Below are 12,378 nucleotides of genomic sequence, written 5' to 3' on the forward strand. Positions count from 1 at the left end.
TTCTCAAGTTCAAGAGTCTAATAGACCACCATACAATAATCATGGGAGACTTCAACAGACCTCTCTCACCACTGGACAGATCTTCCAAACAAAAGTTGAATAAGGAAACTATAGAACTCAATAACACAATTAATAACCTAGACTTAATTGACATATATAGAATATACCACCCAACATCAAGCAGTTACACTTTTTTCTCAGCAGCACATGGATCCTTCTCAAAAATAGATCATATATTATGTCACAGGGCAACTCTTAGACAATATAAAGGAGTAGAGATAATACCATGCATCTTATCTGATCATAATGGAATGCAACTGAAAATCAACGATAAAAGAAGGAAGGAAAAAGCATACATCACTTGGAGAATGAACAATAGGTTACTGAATGATCAATGGGTTATAGAAGACATCAAGGAGGAAATTAAAAAATTCTTAGAGATTAATGAAAACACAGACACAACATATCGGAATCTATGGGACACATTGAAAGCAGTTCTAAGAGGAAAATTCATTGCTTGGAGTTCATTCCTTAAAAAAAGAAAAAACCAACATATAAATGATCTCATACTTCATCTCAAAATCCTAGAAAAAGAAGAGCAAAACAACAGCAAAAGAAGTAGAAGGCAAGAAATAATTAAAATCAGAGCTGAAATTAATGAAATCGAAACAAAAGAAACAATTGAAAAAATTGACAAAACTAAAAGTTGGTTCTTTGAAAAAATAAACAAAATCGACAGACCCTTAGCCATGCTAGCGAAGAGAAGAAGAGAGAGAACTCAAATTACTAGCATACGGCATGAAAGAGGCAATATCACAACAGACACTTCAGAAATACAGAAGATAATCAGAAATTATTTTGAATCCTTATACTCCAATAAATTAGAAGATAGTGAAGGCATAGATAAATTTCTTAAGTCATATGATCTGCCCAGATTGAGTCAGGAGGATATAGACAACCTAAACAGACCAATATCAATTGAGGAAATAGAAGAAACCATCAAAAGACTACCAACTAAGAAAAGCCCAGGACCGGATGGGTATACAGCAGAGTTTTACAAAACCTTTAAAGAGGAACTAATACCAATACTTTTCAAGCTACTTCGGGAAATAGAAAAAGAGGGAGAACTTCCAAATTCATTCTACGAGGCCAACATCACCCTGATACCTAAACCAGACAAAGACACTTCAAAGAAAGAAAACTACAGACCAATATCTCTAATGAACCTAGATGCAAAAATCCTCAATAAAATTCTGGTGAATCGGATACAAAAACATCAAAAAAATTGTGCACCATGATCAAGTAGGATTCATCCCTGGGATGCAAGGCTGGTTCAGTATACGGAAATCAATAAATGTTATTCACCACATCAATAGACTTAAAAATAAGAACCAAATGATCATCTCGATAGATGCGGAAAAAGCATTCGACAAAGTACAGCATCCCTTTATGTTCAAAACTCTAGAAAAACTAGGGATAACAGGAACATACCTCAATATTGTAAAAGCAATCTATGCTAAGCCTCAGGCTAGCATCATTCTGAATGGAGAAAAATTGAAGGCATTCCCTCTAAAATCTGGAACAAGACAGGGATGCCCTCTCTCACCACTTCTGTTCAACATAGTTCTCGAAACACTGGCCAGAGCAATTAGACAGACAAAAGAAATTAAAGGCATAAAAATAGGAAAAGAAGAACTTAAATTATCACTATTTGCAGGTGACATGATTCTATACCTAGCAGACCCAAAAGGGTCTACAAAGAAACTACTAGAGCTAATAAATGAATTCAGCAAAGTGGCAGGATATAAAATCAACACGCATAAATCAAAGGCATTCCTGTATATCAGCGACAAATCCTCTGAAATGGAAATGAGGACAACCACTCCATTCATAATATCCTCAAAAAAAAAAAATAAAATAGTTGGGAATCAACCTAACAAAAGAGGTGAAAGACTTATACAATGAAAACTACAGAACCCTAAAGAGAGAAATAGAAGAAGATCTTAGAAGATGGAAAAATATACCCTGTTCATGGATAGGCAGAACTAACATCATCAAAATGGCGATATTACCAAAAGTTCTCTATAGGTTTAATGCAATGCCAATCAAAATCCCAATGGCATTTCTTGTAGAAATAGAGAAAGCAATCATGAAATTCATATGGAAAAATAAAAGACCCAGAATAGCAAAAACAATGCTAAGCAGGAAGTGTGAATCAGGCGGTATAGCGATACCAGACTTCAAACTATACTACAGAGCAATAGTAACAAAAACAGCATGGTACTGGTACCAAAACAGGCGGGTGGACCAATGGTACAGAATAGAGGACACAGAAACCAATCCACAAAACTACAACTGTCTTATATTTGAAAAAGGGGCTAAAAGCATGCAATGGAGGAAGGATAGCATCTTCAACAAATGGTGCTGGGAAAACTGGAAATCCATATGGAACAAAATGAAACTGAATCCCTTTCTCTCGCCATGCACAAAAGTTAATTCAAAATGGATCAAGGAGCTTGATATCTAGTCAGAGACACGCCGTCTGATAGAAGAAAAAGTTGGCTACGATCTACATACAGTGGGGTCGGGCTCCAAATTCCTCAATAGGACACCCATAGCACAAAAGTTAATAACTAGAATCAACAAATGGGACTTACTCAAACTAAAAATTATTTTTCTCAGCAAAAGAAACAATAAGAGAGGTAAATAGGGAGCCTACATCTTGGGAACAAATCTTTACTCCTCACACTTCAGATAGAGCCCTAATATCCAGAGTATACAAAGAACTCAAAAAATTAGACAATAAGATAACAAACAACCCAATCAACAAATGGGCCAAGGACCTGAACAGACACTTCTCAGAGGAGGACATACAGTCAATCAACAAGTACATGAAAAAATGCTCACCATCTCTAGCAGTCAGAGAAATGCAAATCAAAACCACCCTAAGATACCATCTCACTCCAGTTAGATTGGCAGCCATTATGAAGTCAAACAACAACAAGTGCTGGCGAGGATGTGGGGAAAAGGATACACTTGTACATTGCTGGTGGGACTGCAAATTGGTGCAGCCAATTTGGAAAGCAGTATGGAGATTTCTTGGAAAGCTGGGAATGGAGCCACCATTTGACCCAGCTATTCCCCTTCTCGGTCTATTCCCTAAAGACCTAAAAAGAGCATGCTACAGGGACACTGCTACATCGATATTCATAGCAGCTCAATTCACAATAGCAAGACTGTGGAACCAACCTAGATGCCCTTCAATAGACGAATGGATAAAAAAAATGTGGCATTTATACACAGTGGAGTATTACTCTGCATTAAAAAATGACAAAATCATAGAATTTGCAGGGAAATGGATGGCACTAGAGCAGATTATGCTAAGTGAAGCTAGCCAATCCCTAAAAAACAAATGCCAAATGTCTTCTTTGATATAAGGAGAGTAACTAAGAACAGAGTAGGGAAGAAGAGCAGGAGAAGAAGATTAACATTAAACAGGGATGAGAGGTGGGAGGGAAAGGGAGAGAGAAGGGAAATTGCATGGAAATGGAAGGAGACCCTCAGCGTTATACAAAAGTACATACAAGAGGAAGTGAGGGGAAAGGGAAAAATAATACAAGGGGGAGAAATGAATGACAGTAGAGGGGGTAGAGAGAAAAGAGGGGAGGGGAGGGGAGGGGGGATAGTAGAGGATAGGAAAGGCAGCAGAACACAACAGACACTAGTATGGCAATATGTAAGTCAATGGATGTATAACTGATGTGATTCTGCAATCTGTATATGGGGTAAAAATGGGAGTTCATAACCCACTTGAATCAAAGTGTGAAATATGATATGTCAAGAACTATGTAATGTTTTGAACAACCAACAATAAAAAATTTTAAAAAAAAGATATTTGGATCCATTTCAATTTTCTTTGGATTAGTAGTGCACTTTTTTTTTTATTTGTGATGTCTCATAATAAGATCCTTGTGTATACATTAACTCATTTCTTGTAATTATACTACAGTGATATGTGCATACCCATACGTATAGCAGCACATTTCACAATAACCAAACTATGGAATCAGCATACATAGCCTTTACAATGTTGAGGTATGTTCCTGTTATCCCTAGGTTTTCAAGCATTTTAAACATGAAGGGATACTGTATCTTATCATATGCTTTCTCAGCATTTATTGAGATGATCATATGATTTTTATCTTTGAGTCTATTGATGTGATGAATTACATTTATTGATTTCCATAAGTTGAACCAACCTTGAATTCCTGAGATGAACCCTACTTGATCATGATGCACTATCTTTTTGATATGTTTTTATATTTGATTTGCCAGAATTTTATTGAGAATTTTTGCACCTATATTAGAGATATTGGTCTGAAGTTTTCTTTCTTTGATGTGTCTTTGCCTGGTTTTGGAATCAGGGTGATATTGGCCTCATAGAATGAGTTTGGAAGTGTTTCCTATTTTTCTATTTCATGAAATAGTTTGAGAAGTATTGGTGTTTGTTCTTCTTTAAAGGTCTTGTTGAACTCAGTTTTGTACCCATCTGGTCCTGGGCTTTTCTTTGTTGGTAGGCTTCTGATGGCATCCTCTATTTCCTTGCTTGAAATTGATCTATTTAAATTGTGTATATTATCCTTATTTAGTTTAGGCATATCACATGTCTCTAGAAATTTGTCGATGTCTTTGATATTTTCTATTCTATTGAAGTACAAATTTTCAAAATAATTTCTAATTATCTTCTGTATTTCTGTAGTGTCTGTTGTAATATTTCCTTTCTCATCACGGATGTTGTAATTTGAGTTTTCTCTCTCCTTTTCTTCATTAGGATGGCTAATGGTTTATCAATTCTATTTATTTTTTCCAAGAACCAACTTTTTGTTTTGACAAGTTTTTTGTTTCAATTTCATTTATTTCAGCTCTAATTTTAATTATTTCCAGTCTCCTACTGATTTGGGGATTGATTTGTTCTTCTCTTTCAAGGGCTATGAAATGTAAAGTTAGGTAATTTATTTGTTGACTTTTTTTTTGAAGGAATGAACTCCATGTAATGAACTTGTCTCTTAGCACTGCCTTCATAGAGTCCCAGAGATTTTAATATGTTGTTTCGGTGTTCTCATTTACTTCTAAGAATTTTTTATTCTCCTCCTTTATATCTTTTGCAACCTATTGTTCATTCAATAGCATATTATTTAGTCTCCAGGTATTGGAGTAGCTTTTATTTTTTGTCTTATCATTGATTTCTAATTTCATTCCATTGTGGTCTGATAGAATGCAGGGTAGTAGCTCTACTTTTCTGTATTTACTAAGATATGCTTTGTGGCATAACATATGGTCTATTTTAGAGAAGGTTCCATGTGCTGCTGAGAAGAAAGTGTATTTGCTCATTGATGGATAATATACTCTATATATTTCAGTTAGGTGTAAGTTATTGATTGTATTATTGAGTTCTAGTTTCTTTTTTCAGCTTTTGTTTGGTAGATCTATCCAGTGGTGAAAGAGGTGTGTTAAAGTCACCCAGAATTATTGTGTTGTGATCTATTTGACTTTTTAGCTTGAGAAGAGTTTGATTGATGAATGTAGATGCTCCATTGTTTGGTGCATATATATTTATAACTGTTATGTCTTGTTGATGTATGGTTCCATTAAGCAGTATGAAATGTCCATCTTTATCCCTTTTGATTAACTTTGGCTTGAAGTCTACTTTATTTGATATGAGGATGGAAACCTCTGCTTGCTTACGTTGGCCATGTGAATGGCATATTTTATCCTGACCTTTAACCTTCAGTCTGTTGGCATCTTTTCCTATGAGATGAATTTCTTGAAGGCAGCATGTTGTTGGGTCTTTTTTTTTTTTTATTCAATCTACCAGCTATGTTTTTGGATTGGTGAGTTTAAGCCATTAACATTTAGAGTTATTATTGAAATATGACTTGTATTACCAGTCATTTTTGTATTTAGCTTGACTTGGTTTCTCCTTTGGTTGACTTTTTTTTTATTCTTTGCAGATTTTCATTGTTGTTTTGCATTTCCTCCTCATGGAATATTTTGCTAAGAATGTTCTGTAGTGCAGGCTTTCTTGATATAAATTCTTTTAGCTTTTGTTTATCATGGTAGATTTGTATTTCATTGTCAAATTTGGAACTTAATTTTGCTGAATATAAGATTCTTGGTTTGCATCCACTATCTTTTAGAGCTTGATATATGTTGTTCCAGGATCTCCTAGACTTGAGAGTCTGGGTTGAAAAATCTGCTGAGATCCCAATTGGTCTTCTCTTATAGGTAATTTGATTTTTCTCTATTGCTGCTTTTAAAATTCTATCCTTATTCTGTATGATAGACATTTTCATTATAATGTGCCTTGAAGTATATCTGTTGTAATTTTATACATTTGGTATCCTATAGGCCTCTTGTATTTGATTTTCCAATTCATTCTTCATGCTTGAGAAATTTTCCGATATTATTTTATTGAAGAGATTGTGTATTCTTTTGGTTTAAATCTCTGAACTTTCCTCTATCCCAATAAATCTTAAATTTGGTCTTTTGATGGTATCCCATAATTCTTGGATGTTCTGTGCATGGTTTCTTACCATCTTCACTGTGAGATCAACTTATTTTCTTTTTTTTTTTAATTTTTTATTGTTGGCTGTTCAAAACATTACATAGTTCTTGATATATCATATTTCACAATTTGATTCAAGTGGGTTATGAGCTCCCATTTTTACCCCATATACAGATTGCAGAATCACATCAGTTACACATCCATTGATTTACATATTGCCATACTAGTGTCTGTTGTATTCTGCTGTCTTTCCTATCCTCTACTATCCCCCCTCCCCTCCCCTCCCCTCCCCTCCCCTCCCCTCTTCTCTCTCTGCCCCCTTTACTGACATTCGTTTGTCCCCCTTGTATTATTTTTCCCCTTCCCCTCACTTCCTCTTGTATGTACTTTTGTATACCTCTGAGGGTCTCCTTCCATTTCCATGCATTTTCCCTTCTCTCTCCCTTTCCCTCCCACCTCTCATCCCTGTTTAATGTTAATCTTCTTCTCATGCTCTTCGACCCTACTCTGTTCTTAGCTACTCTCCTTATATCAAAGAAGACATTTGACATTTGTTTTTTAGGGATTGGCTAGCTTCACTTAGCATAATCTGCTCTAATGCCATCCATTTCCCTGTAAATTCTATGATTTTGTCATTTTTTAATGCAGAGTAATACTCCATTGTGTATAAATGCCACATTTTTTTTATCCATTCATCCATTGAAGGGCATATAGGTTGGTTCCACAGTCTAGCTATTGTGAATTGTGCTGCTATGAACATCGATGTAGCAGTGTCCCTGTAGCATGCTCTTTTTAGGTCTTTAGGGAATAGACCGAGAAGGGGAATAGCTGGGTCAAATGGTGGCTCCATTCCCAGCTTTCCAAGAAATCTCCATACTGCTTTCCAAATTGGCTGCACCAATTTGCAGTCCCACCAGCAATGTACAAGTGTACCCTTTTCCCCACATCCTCGCCAGCACTTGTTGTTGTTTGACTTCATAATGGCTGCCAATCTAACTGGAGTGAGATGGTATCTTAGGGTGGTTTTGATTTGCATTTCTCTGACTGCTAGAGATGGTGAGCATTTTTTCATGTACTTGTTGATTGACTGTATGTCCTCCTCTGAGAAGTGTCTGTTCAGGTCCTTGGCCCATTTGTTGATTGGGTTGTTTGTTCTCTTATTGTCTAATTTTTTGAGCTCTTTGTATACTCTGGATATTAGGGCTCTATCTGAAGTGTGAGGAGTAAAGATTTGTTCCCAGGATGTAGGCTCTCTATTTACCTCTCTTATTGTATCTTTTGCTGAGAAAAAACTTTTTAGTTTGAGTAAGTCCCATTTGTTGATTCTAGTTATTAACTTTTGTGCTATGGGTGTCCTATTGAGGAATTTGGAGCCCGACCCCACCGACTGTAGATCGTAGCCAACTTTTTCTTCTATCAGACGGCGCGTCTCTGATTTGATATCAAGCTCCTTGATCCATTTTGAATTAACTTTTGTGCATGGCGAGAGAAAGGGATTCAGTTTCATTTTGTTGCATATGGATTTCCAGTTTTCCCAGCACCATTTGTTGAAGATGCTATCCTTCCTCCATTGCATGCTTTTAGACCCTTTATCAAATATAAGATAGTTGTAGTTTTGTGGATTGGTTTCTGTGTCCTCTATTCTGTACCATTGGTCCACCCGCCTGTTTTGGTACCAGTACCATGCTGTTTTTGTTACTATTGCTCTGTAATATAGTTTGAAGTCTGGTATCGCTATACCGCCTGATTCACACTTCCTGCTTAGCATTGTTTTTGCTATTCTGGGTCTTTTATTTTTCCATATGAATTTCATGATTGCTTTCTCTATTTCTACAAGAAATGCCATTGGGATTTTGATTGGCATTGCATTAAACCTATAGAGAACTTTTGGTAATATCGCCATTTTGATGATGTTAGTTCTGCCTATCCATGAACAGGGTATATTTTTCCATCTTCTAAGATCTTCTTCTATTTCTCTCTTTAGGGTTCTGTAGTTTTCATTGTATAAGTCTTTCACCTCTTTTGTTAGGTTGATTCCCAACTATTTTATTTTTTTTTTTGAGGATATTATGAATGGAGTGGTTGTCCTCATTTCCATTTCAGAGGATTTGTCGCTGATATACAGGAATGCCTTTGATTTATGCGTGTTGATTTTATATCCTGCCACTTTGCTGAATTCATTTATTAGCTCTAATAGTTTCTTTGTAGACCCTTTTGGGTCTGCTAGGTATAGAATCATGTCATCTGCAAATAGTGATAATTTAAGTTCTTCTTTTCCTATTTTGATGCCTTTAATTTCTTTCGTCTGTCTAATTGCTCTGGCCAGTGTTTCGAGAACTATGTTGAACAGAAGTGGTGAGAGAGGGCATCCCTGTCTTGTTCCAGATTTTAGAGGGAATGCCTTCAATTTTTCTCCATTCAGAATGATGCTAGCCTGAGGCTTAGCATAGATTGCTTTTACAATATTGAGGTATGTTCCTGTTATCCCTAGTTTTTCTAGAGTTTTGAACATAAAGGGATGCTGTACTTTGTCGAATGCTTTTTCCGCATCTATCGAGATGATCATATGGTTCTTATTTTTAAGTCTATTGATGTGGTGAATAACATTTATTGATTTCCTTATATTAAACCAGCCTTGCATCCCAGGGATGAATCCTACTTGATCATGGTGCACAATTTTTTTGATGTGCCTTTGTATCCGAGTGGCCAGAATTTTATTGAGGATTTTTGCATCTAGGTTCATTAGAGATATTGGTCTGTAGTTTTCTTTCTTTGAAGTGTCTTTGTCTGGTTTAGGTATCAGGGTGATGTTGGCCTCGTAGAATGAATTTGGAAGTTCTCCCTCTTTTTCTATTTCCCGAAGTAGCTTGAAAAGTATTGGTATTAGTTCCTCTTTAAAGGTTTTGTAAAACTCTGCTGTATACCCATCCGGTCCTGGGCTTTTCTTAGTTGGTAGTCTTTTGATGGTTTCTTCTATTTCCTCAATTGATATTGGTCTGTTTAGGTTGTCTATATCCTCCTGACTCAATCTGGGCAGATCATATGACTTAAGAAATTTATCTATGCCTTCACTATCTTCTAATTTATTGGAGTATAAGGATTCAAAATAATTTTTGATTATCTTCTGTATTTCTGAAGTGTCTGTTGTGATATTGCCTCTTTCATCCCGTATGTTAGTGATTTGAGTTCTCTCTCTTCTTCTCTTCGCTAGCATGGCTAAGGGTCTGTCGATTTTGTTTATTTTTTCAAAGAACCAACTTTTAGTTTTGTCAATTTTTTCAATTGTTTCTTTTGTTTCGATTTCATTGATTTCAGCTCTAATTTTAATTATTTCTTGCCTTCTACTTCTTTTGCTGTTGTTTTGCTCTTCTTTTTCTAGGATTTTGAGATGAAGTATGAGATCATTTATTTGTTGGTTTTTTCTTTTTTTAAGGAATGAACTCCAAGCAATGAATTTTCCTCTTAGAACTGCTTTCAATGTGTCCCATAGATTCCGATATGTTGTGTCTGTGTTTTCATTAATCTCTAAGAATTTTTTAATTTCCTCCTTGATGTCTTCTATAACCCATTGATCATTCAGTAACCTATTGTTCATTCTCCAAGTGATATATTCTTTTTCCTTCCTTCTTTTATCGTTGATTTTCAGTTCCATTCCATTATGATCAGATAGGATGCATGGTATTATCTCTACTCCTTTGTATTGTCTAAGAGTTTCCCTGTGACATAATATATGATCTATTTTTGAGAAGTATCCATGTGCTGCTGAGAAAAAAGTGTAACTGTTTGATGTTGGGTGGTATATTCTATATATGTCAATTAAGTCTAGGTTATTAATTGTGTTATTGAGTTCTATAGTTTCCTTATTCAACTTTTGTTTGGAAGATCTGTCCAGTGGTGAGAGAGGTGTGTTGAAGTCTCCCATGATTATTGTATGGTGGTCTATTAGACTCTTGAACTTGAGAAGAGTTTGTTTGATGAACATAGCTGCACCATTGTTTGGGGCATATATATTTATGATTGTTATGTCTTGTTGGTGTATGGTTCCCTTGAGCAGTATGTAGTGTCCCTCTTTATCCCTTTTGATTAACTTTGGCTTAAAATCTATTTTATTTGATATGAGTATGGATACTCCTGCTTGTTTCCGAAGTCCATATGAGTGATATGATTTTTCCCAACCTTTCACCTTCAGCCTATGTATGTCTTTTCCTATCAAATGTGTCTCCTGTAGGCAGCATATTGTTGGGTCTTGTTTTGTGATCCATTCTAGTAGCCTGTGTCTCTTGATTGGTGAGTTTAAGCCATTAACATTTAGGGTTATTATTGAGATATGGGTTGTTCTTCCAGCCATATTTGTTTATTTCTGTTACTAAACATGGTTTGTTTTCCACTTTGATTATTTTCCCCCCTTTAGTGTCCTACCTCCCACTGTTGGTTTTCATTGTTATTTTCCATTTCCTCTTCCTGTAATGTTTTGCCAAGGATGTTTTGAAGAGATGGTTTTCTAGCTGCAAATTCTTTTAACTTTTGTTTATCGTGGAAGGTTTTAATTTCATCTTCCATCCTGAAGCTTAATTTCGCTGGAAACACAATTCTTGGTTGGAACCCATTTTCTTTCAGTGTTTGAAATATGTTATTCCAGGATCTTCTAGCTTTCAGAGTCTGTGTTGAAAGATCAGCTGTTATCCTGATTGGCTTACCCCTAAATGTGATCTGCTTCCTTTCTCTTGTAGCTTTTAAAATTCTCTCCTTATTCTGTATGTTGGGCATCTTCATTATAATGTGTCTAGGTGTGGGTCTCTTATGATTTTGCACATTCGGCGTCCTGTAGGCTTCTAGGATTTGGGGTTCTGTCTCATTCTTCAAGTCTGGGAAGTTTTCTCGAATTATTTCATTGAATAGATTGCTCATTCCTTTGGTTTGAAACTCTGTTCCTTCCTGTATCCCAATGACTCTTAAATTTGGTCTCTTGATGTTATCCCATATTTCTTGGATGTTCTGCTCATGGTTTCTTAACAGTCTTGCTGAGCTGTCTATGTTCTTTTCAAGTTGAAATACTTTATCTTCATTGTCTGATGTTCTATCTTCTAAGTGTTCTACTCTGCTGGTAGTATTCTCAATTGAGTTTTTAAGTTGGCTTATTGCTTCCTGCATTTCTAGGATTTCTGTTTGTTTGTTTTTTATAACCTCTATTTCCCTGTATAGTTGATCTTTTGCTTCTTGGATTTGTTTATGTAATTCATTGTTGAAGTGATCTTTCATTGTCTGATTTTGCTGTCTGATGTCTTCCTTGAGACTCCAGATCATCTGAAGCATGTATATCCTGAATTCTTTATCTGACATTCCATCAGCTGCAGCTATTACCTCTTCTAAAGTTGAGTTGACCTGCAATGCTTGTGGTCCTTTCTTTCCTTGTCTCTTCATACTGTTCGCGTTCCTTTCTTCTTGGTGAAACTGTTGTGCTATTGAATTTTCCCCCTATATATTTATATTGGTCTTGTATAGTTGCAAAGTCTCCCTCGCAGGCGCGGGCGGCGGCTCTGCCCCTCCACCAATTGGGGCAATGTGCCTACCACGCCGGCAGGCCGCTGGGCCTGCTCTGCCAGTCGGTAGCAGGTCCGCCGTCCTTGCAGGCGCGGGCGGCGGCTCTGTCCCTCTGCAGGCCTCTGGGGCTGTACTGCCAGTGGGTCGCAGGTCCGCCTACTTTGCAGGCGTGGGGGGGGGCGGCTCTACCCTTCCTCAGGCCACTGGGCCTGTTCTGTCTCTCGGTTGCAGGTCTGACCTGTTCTGATGGTGGTCTCAGTTCCGACTACCTT

This window comes from Marmota flaviventris, chromosome 1 (genome assembly GCF_047511675.1).
Source record: "Marmota flaviventris isolate mMarFla1 chromosome 1, mMarFla1.hap1, whole genome shotgun sequence".
NCBI classification, from domain to species: Eukaryota; Metazoa; Chordata; class Mammalia; order Rodentia; family Sciuridae; genus Marmota; species Marmota flaviventris.